The sequence below is a fragment of the Dioscorea cayenensis genome, chromosome 2 (genome assembly GCF_009730915.1).
Source record: "Dioscorea cayenensis subsp. rotundata cultivar TDr96_F1 chromosome 2, TDr96_F1_v2_PseudoChromosome.rev07_lg8_w22 25.fasta, whole genome shotgun sequence".
Taxonomy (NCBI): Eukaryota; Viridiplantae; Streptophyta; class Magnoliopsida; order Dioscoreales; family Dioscoreaceae; genus Dioscorea; species Dioscorea cayenensis.
The window spans coordinates 16,217,930-16,225,591 of NC_052472.1; the positions used below are offsets into that span (position 1 = coordinate 16,217,930).

Sequence of the window (7,662 nt, forward strand, 5' to 3'; positions counted from 1 at the left end):
GTCGGAGCCGTAGAACCTCTCCAAAACCCTAGCTAATACGTCTCAAAACCCTAGCCGAAACCCTCTCTCAAGTTGGGGAAAAGATAGAGAAAAGAATGCTGAAATCGGGGCTGAATTGGCTTTAAATAGGGCTGGAATCGGGAATCCACACGCCCCTGTGGAATTCCGCATGGGCGTGGGTAATTTCCACACGCCCGTGCGGATTCTCTGAAACTGTCATTTTCGGCCGGCTATGAATAGTAACTACTGCAGTGATTTTCATTCATATCGCACAAGCACTTATCAAACATGCATGATAGAATTCAGTCATCTATCTATATCAGTAACAGGAATTTAACAAACTCAACTATATTGTGCATTATCACTGAAATGTCAACATAATCTTACCAAAGTTGAGTTTATTATCTATACTAATATCCTGACCAATAAAGTGGGAGAAGTTAAAGGCAAGTAACTAAGTAATTCAAAGATTATGACAAGTTCAATAAATTTTGAAATTTCATTTTTTTCCATTCTCAGTGACATTGCTGAATTTTCATGGGTTTGAACATCAATATATAGACCTTGCAATCTAGATAAAAGAACTAATCAAGTCACTATCATCAATATTGTCATTATCGATAAGATAACTATTAGCCTTACTATCAATGGATTCTTTTGTAAATTCAGTAAAGCAAGTATGAACTTGCACTTGATATGAGACATAAAAAAAATTAATCTATCAATTAATGCTCATAGTATTGAACACCACTATTCCTTATAAAAAAAGATTATCCACTTTAGATTTTTTTGATGTCACAAATTGCACCTAAACTTTATTGTGTGCTTATCAATATGACAATAGTTGAAATCTAAATTGCCATCATCCCAAAGTTTTTTTGCTCAATATGAACTTTATGAGTTGATAAATGATAGCAAGTTCATGATGAGTATTTCAGCATAAAATGACAACATCTTGGAAAGCATAAATCTTAGTCTCAAGAATTCTCATATTCATAATATTTAGGGATCTTAATTAAATGCCTTCAGAAGTCAAGTTCAAAATTTAAAATGCACTTGCAATGTTACCATAGATGTCTTGTAAATTTTATTGGATCCCTTATCAATTGAGGAAAAAAAATCACAAAAAACTTGGTCACACATAATTTGTAGCCTAATCTTAACTTCATCTAACAACTATGGTAATACCCTCAAAGTAATTCTACATCAGCTCTTAATGTAGAAAAAAATATGGAAGATGTACATTAAGGAACATAAAAGCAAACAAAAGTACAAAATTGACATTGAAGTTGTTTAACCAATATCCAATGATAGATTACGAAAAAGAAAAATAGTATTTATAGTTGTTATCAACCTAAAGGTTTTTCACTAATGAAAAATGCCAACCATCTCTACTCTTCTTCTCTTTCTCAAGTAATAAGAAAAATTGCTCAAAAGAAAGAGCTCTATCACCCCTACTCCTAATCTTTCAAGCAATAGAACAAATATGGGAAGCAATCTCCTTCTCTTCGACATCAATACTACAACCATCTCCTTCTAAATAAACAAAGCTAACTCTTCATCATTCCTACCAAACATCATTAAACACAAGACACAACAAAAAACACCAAACTAGTTCACTACTTACTACTATTATTACTATTAAAACTACTGATACTAATAACTAATACTACAAAGACTAAGTCTCAAATTAAGGAAGTAAATCCACAACTCTTTAAATAATCGTGATTTCATGAACAACACAAAATAAATGCTTGATATGCTAATGCTTCATTGAAAAAAATATTTATGAAAGTCCTCAAAAATTTTAGGAACTCCCTAAACATGGAAAAATGAATGAAAACCAAAAACCTAGAAAAAACCATAAGAACAAACCAAAAGAGCAATTCAACAAATCATGAAGCTATGATTTCCATAAACGTGATGAAAGTTCACATGAGATCTAAATATAAAATTTCTCCAGGATAAATTGAGATATAAACAATGGATATGTGAATTCCAATCTCCAAAATTAAGAAGAGCATGAAAATTGGGCAAAAATGAGATTCCAACACCTTCACAAGCCTTCCAATCACTGACTCCGATAGAAACCGTAGCGAGATGGTCTGCCAGAATGAATGGAGAAGCCATTACGGTAGAGGGAATGGAGAAGACACTGTGCCAGAGAAAATGAGGAAACCACTACACAAGATTGAGAGAGAGAGAGAGAGAGAGAGAGAGAGAGAGAGAGAGAGAGAGAGAGAGAGAGAGAGAGTAGTAGTATTTAAGGCACTAAGAAAGGGTTTAAGCTAGTGAAAGCTTTAAAGCAAAGCATTTTAGTAATCACAAATAATTATGAGCAGCTAATATTAAATTGCACCGCTAATACCATGTGAAGAACTTTGACACACCTCTTGCGTGTGTGTATTGTAAGTGCACGGGTCGTCGAAATTATAAAACACCCCGGTGAATGGGTAGTTGAATCCACAGGGAATAGTTGTTTAGAAATACAAAGTATTGCTATCTAGCTAGAGTGAAAACCAATTTGTGATGCTGCTTCAAAATATTAGTGCAAATAAAAGGAGAAGAAAAAGGAGAAAGCAAGAAGAATAGAGAGAAGTAATCGATGGTAAGATGGGGTACTCAGACAATGCTCACCTTAGGCCTACTGTTTCAAGTTCAAGACTAATATTATGTCTCCAAATTGAAGTTTAATGAGTTGTGGAGATCCAAAGACATACGGTCACAAATCTAAGGTCAACCATGACTAGTCCTTTATACTATGCCCCGGCGGAGAGGGATACTCTTAACGCCTACCACTGTGTAAGACTGCTTGAGGCTTTAAGGATTCCAAGTGATAAACCTTATTCCCAAATATAAATCTAACCCTTTGGTCTAGGCGAAAGATCCCTAGTTACGATTAAACCCCAGCACTAAAGATTAATTCAACACTTCACTCTGTTACTCGCGCAACTAAGCCAAAGTGGAGTTTGTCTCTTAGCACTTCACTCTATCGCAGCCGCAAAGAAATCTTGGAACATAGAGGTACGATAAATCACATCGGAAGGGAAAGGGGAAGTTCCGCTACCTCTCGACACACCCTCTTAACCCTCTTCTACCTTGTTAAGTCTAACCCTAATGAAGTTGTCACCCCTTCATAGGATTACCAAGATAGATTCTTAATCCTAGTGTCACTCTAAGGTAAATCAAATCAATAAGCACACATGATTGTGATAAGTGCTTGTGTGTTAAGAATGCGAAGTGTTATTTCTTTATGATGAGCATTACTATTATCAGGTTTAAGCACTAATACATGTGTATTTGTGTTCTCTTGCGCATATAGGGTTGTGAAGCTAAGTACTTAGAAAAAAAGCCAAAACTAGATCATGAACGCACTATTTGGTGGAATCTTCGCTGGAACAAACGCGAACATACAAGTGGGGCTCATGTGTGCCAACCTCCATGTATTCAAGATATTACAATGAGTTAGAGGGCACAAAGACAACACATTTGTGTATCTTGACTTGTGCATTGATAGCAAGATCTTCACCAATGACGCCTTTGATTGAAGAAGAGTTGTGATCTATGGCATAAACGTGTGTCTGTTTATGTTGCCTCGATTAAAAGTGTGGAATTGGGAGTAGTTTGGCAGAGTTCGTACGTAGGCACTATAGCAAATCACCGTAGCAATACACTATAGCAATTACCGTCACACTAGCTCGAAAAATCAGTTTCAGAGAATCCACACTAGCGTGTGGAAATTCTTTGGATTGGTCCTACGGATTTGATACCATGCGTCTCTTGGAAGAATGTTATTGGTGGAGCTTTCGTCGGCATTGATCCAGCGAGGTGTGCTCTAGGCCGGATAAGGGGACCTTTGGAGAAGAAGAGGCTACTACACAAGACCATCGACATGAATACTAAGGGGGTTTTCCTATGGATTACTTGTTTTTTACTTTCGATTTCATTATTGATTGTATATTGATCCATGGAGAGCTAAACCCCCTAGTGGGTACTTGGATTTTGTAAACCCTAGGATGTTTTTGTTTCATTGACTTTTATTATGCTTTCCATAATTGATGTCTCTTATTGAGTTCTAATCTTGAATGCTTGTTGAATGATTTCTCCCTTAGAGCGACATTAGGGTTGAGAGACCATTTTGGTAACCTTTGTGGATGAGTGATTGATTGATTACCCGCAAGTGTACGGGGACACCAAGTAATACCTTGAGCAAAAGCCCAAGGATCGTATTCCACGGGGTTAAGGAGCTCCTATTACTCCTCCATCACTCACTTTCTAACCTTACAATTCAAGCATGGTATACTAATCTAATACAAGCAAGATTATAAATCAAACACAAGTGTAACAACTCCAAGTCAAGCAAGAAAAATCACAAGAGCAATGATGATAAAGAAATAGGCCTAGGGATGAGGATTCGTAAGAGGGGTCATCAAGATATAAGGATACATGAAAAATACATGGCACGGGTGATTTAGACCGATGGACCTCAACAATAGTTCAACCCTAATTTCTCGTGGCTAAACCCTAATCCCGCATACAAATGATGACAAGGATCTCTCCTTAGTCATATTCCTATGATTGCATTAAGTGAATGGAGATCACGCAACATGGACACACTTAACCTAAGTTTATCCTCATGGTTCGGGAGGGGCTACCTACACCCAATTTCTCGGCATGTTGGTCAACAAATACCCCTATTAGCTTATTAACGATCTAGTACACACCATTAGGTCACGCCTACATGTACAACTCAAACAAGAACTAAGGATTTCTCCACATAATAGTTCTAGGCATGAAACACAATGAGCCAAATCATAAATCACACCAATGCATATCAAATATAAATGTAGCATCCAAAATACAAGATGGACCCCCCAAGGTTCACCTACATCCGGCGACCTTGGGGGTCTAGTGTGCCATCATAAAAATAAGTATCTCAAACATAACTAAAGCAAGAAGTAAATGCATAAATGACACTCCCTAGTCCGAATGATGAAGAGGAGAGAGAATGCCGGCCGAATGATGCTTCTTCTAGCCCTAGAGATGCCGAATGCTTCTCCTCCTTTGATGATGAGGCTTCCCCTTTAAGTTCAAGCTCTTGATCTTCCCAAGCTTCAAGCCAAACTCTCCCAAAGAATGGTGTCTTCGTTTCTCCCCTTCCTCCAAGTGATGGCTGCCAAAAAACCTTCAAAAGTCTACCTTAGACTCTCCAAAAAGTCCAGCCAAAAAGTCCCCAATCTTTCTCCAAAAATCCCTCTATATACCACTCATCATACCCCCTTGATGGCCTCCATCCCTAGTGCTATACCACTCCCTATGGCCCCAATCCTGAGTGCTATACCAAGTGCTATACCACTCCCTATGGGCTCCATCCTGAGTGCTATACCACTAGCTATGGAGCTCAACATTGACACTATTTGGGGTAGGCAAACTCCATCAAGTAAATATCTTCTATTATAGCTACGAAAGTGATCATCCCGGATCTATACCGGGCAAGATTGAGGCCGTATGCCATGATCCAAATCCTGACTTGAAACTCTCCAGGTGCTATAGTGACAGCTACAGTAATCTTGCTACAGTGAATACCCTACAGTACCGCGCTTTGGTTTTCTTCTCTTTTTCACCCAAATCATATCCTCGTGTCATTCATGGTGTTTCTGTGCCCTGCAAAGCAAATAACACATGATTAAGCACTAAACGGGCATCAATTCTAATGAAAAAGCATGCTAGAGGTAACAAATACATACACTCAAATACATACATTTAGACACTTATCAGTGATACACCATGAGGGTTAGACAAAACAAAGTTGGAGAGGGTCGAGAGGGTGAGTCAAGAGGTACGAGAGCGCACCCTTTCCCTTCCAATGTGATATATCCAACCTCCATGTTCCAAGAGTTCTTTGCGGTCATAGTAGAGTGAAGGGCTAAGGGATGAACCCAGCTGGGGCTTAGTTGCACAAGCAACATAGTGAAGCATTGAAGTGACTTTAACAACTAGGGTTTAATTGTGACTAGGGATCTTTCACCTGGACCAAAGGGTTACATCTACACATTGGAATAGGGTTTATCACCTGGAATCCCTAGTGCGTCTTGCAACTTTACACGTGTGAGGTGTTGAGACCTGCTTTGATTTATCCACTAGGGCATAATGTAGAGTTAGTCGTGGGTTGACCTTAGGTTTAGGACAGTTGTATTTAAGGATGTCCACGACTCATTAAGCATCAATTAGGAGATATAAAAAGTTGGTCTTGCACTTGAAACATTAGTCCTAGGGGGAGCATTGTTCGAGTACCCCGCTTCTATCGATTGTCTTTCTTCTCACATATTTGTGTCTCTCGTTCTTGTTTCTTTTAGATCTGTTTACATTACATTTCACCAACATAATCGTTATTCATCTTCATTTGGTTAAGTAGCAATCTTAGTATTTTTATTCCTTTACTCCCTGTGGATACGATACCCCACCCACCTGGGATTTATTAGTTCGACAAACTCGTGCATTTTGCGTGGTAATACGCAAGGGGCTTGTCAAGTTTTTTTGGTGCCGTTGTCGTGGGAATAGGCTTTTTAGTGATACTTTTGCACTTTGTTATCTTAGCCATTCATCATTCATTCTAATTCACATCTTCTTATTCTATCATTGTTCTGATTAGTTTTCTTTATTTTGATGCAACTCCAGGTTATGACCCGAGGGAATCCTTCGATATTAATTGAAGATGATCCTGAACTTGAACGTACACTCAGAAGAAAGGGTAAAGAACATGTGCAAGAACCGTCGAATCTAGCTGAAGTGGAAGTTGAAGGGTCTAACAACATGGTAGAAACAGAATGAACAACAGAGAACATTTTTTTATTACGCCAGACCATCGGTATTGGGGACATAATCTAGCATTGTGCGGCCCCCAATTATAGCTCTGAACTTTTAGCTAAAGCCAGCATTCATCCAAATGATACAACAATCATCACAATTAAATTGTTTGGCTGATGAGGATCCAAACAACCATATTGAAAACTTCTTGGAAGTTTGTGACATGCTGAAGATTAACGATGTTACAGATGATGCTATAAGATTAAGGGCTTTCCTATTCTCTCTAAAAGGAAGAGCAAAGCAGTCGCTACATTCTTTACCATGAGCATCCATCATGATATTGAATGAAATGGTAGAAGCTTTTCTTGGAAGGTACTTTCCTTCAGGAAAATTGGCGAGGCTTCATAATGAAATATCATCGTTTGTTCAGATGGAGCTTCAATCCTTGTTTGAGACATGGGAGCGATTCAAGGATCTCTTGAGGAAGTGTCCACAGCATGGTTTCCCCAAATGGACGATCATTCAGACTTTTTACAACGTGTTGAATCTAAGTAAATGGGAAAGAAGACCCCTGAAGAAGCCCGACAGTTGGTAGAGGAAATGGCTATGAATAGCTACCAATGGAATGCAAGGAAGAAGAAGAAAGTGGCTGGCATCCATGAGATTGATGTAGTTACATCACTAGCGGCCCAAGTGGAGGTTTTGAGTAAGAAGTTAGACACTCTAACTTCTCCTAGATTGGCGGTCATAACGAGTTGTGATGGATGTGGAGGGGGACATGCCCTGTCCGATTGCCTGATTGATGTTGGTGGTACATCCTCCATTGAGCAAGTTAACTTTCTGGGTAATGCAATG

At 38.7% G+C, this 7,662-nt stretch overlaps 1 non-coding gene across 1 annotated transcript; it reads right to left on the minus strand.

The window, feature by feature from the left end:
• Positions 1 to 7,204: 7,204 nt before the first annotated feature.
• LOC120282018 lies at positions 7,205 to 7,311 on the minus strand. The gene has a single exon (XR_005542872.1). It is a non-coding gene; the product is annotated as a small nucleolar RNA R71 (small nucleolar RNA).
• Between the last annotated feature and the right edge of the window lie 351 nt (positions 7,312 to 7,662).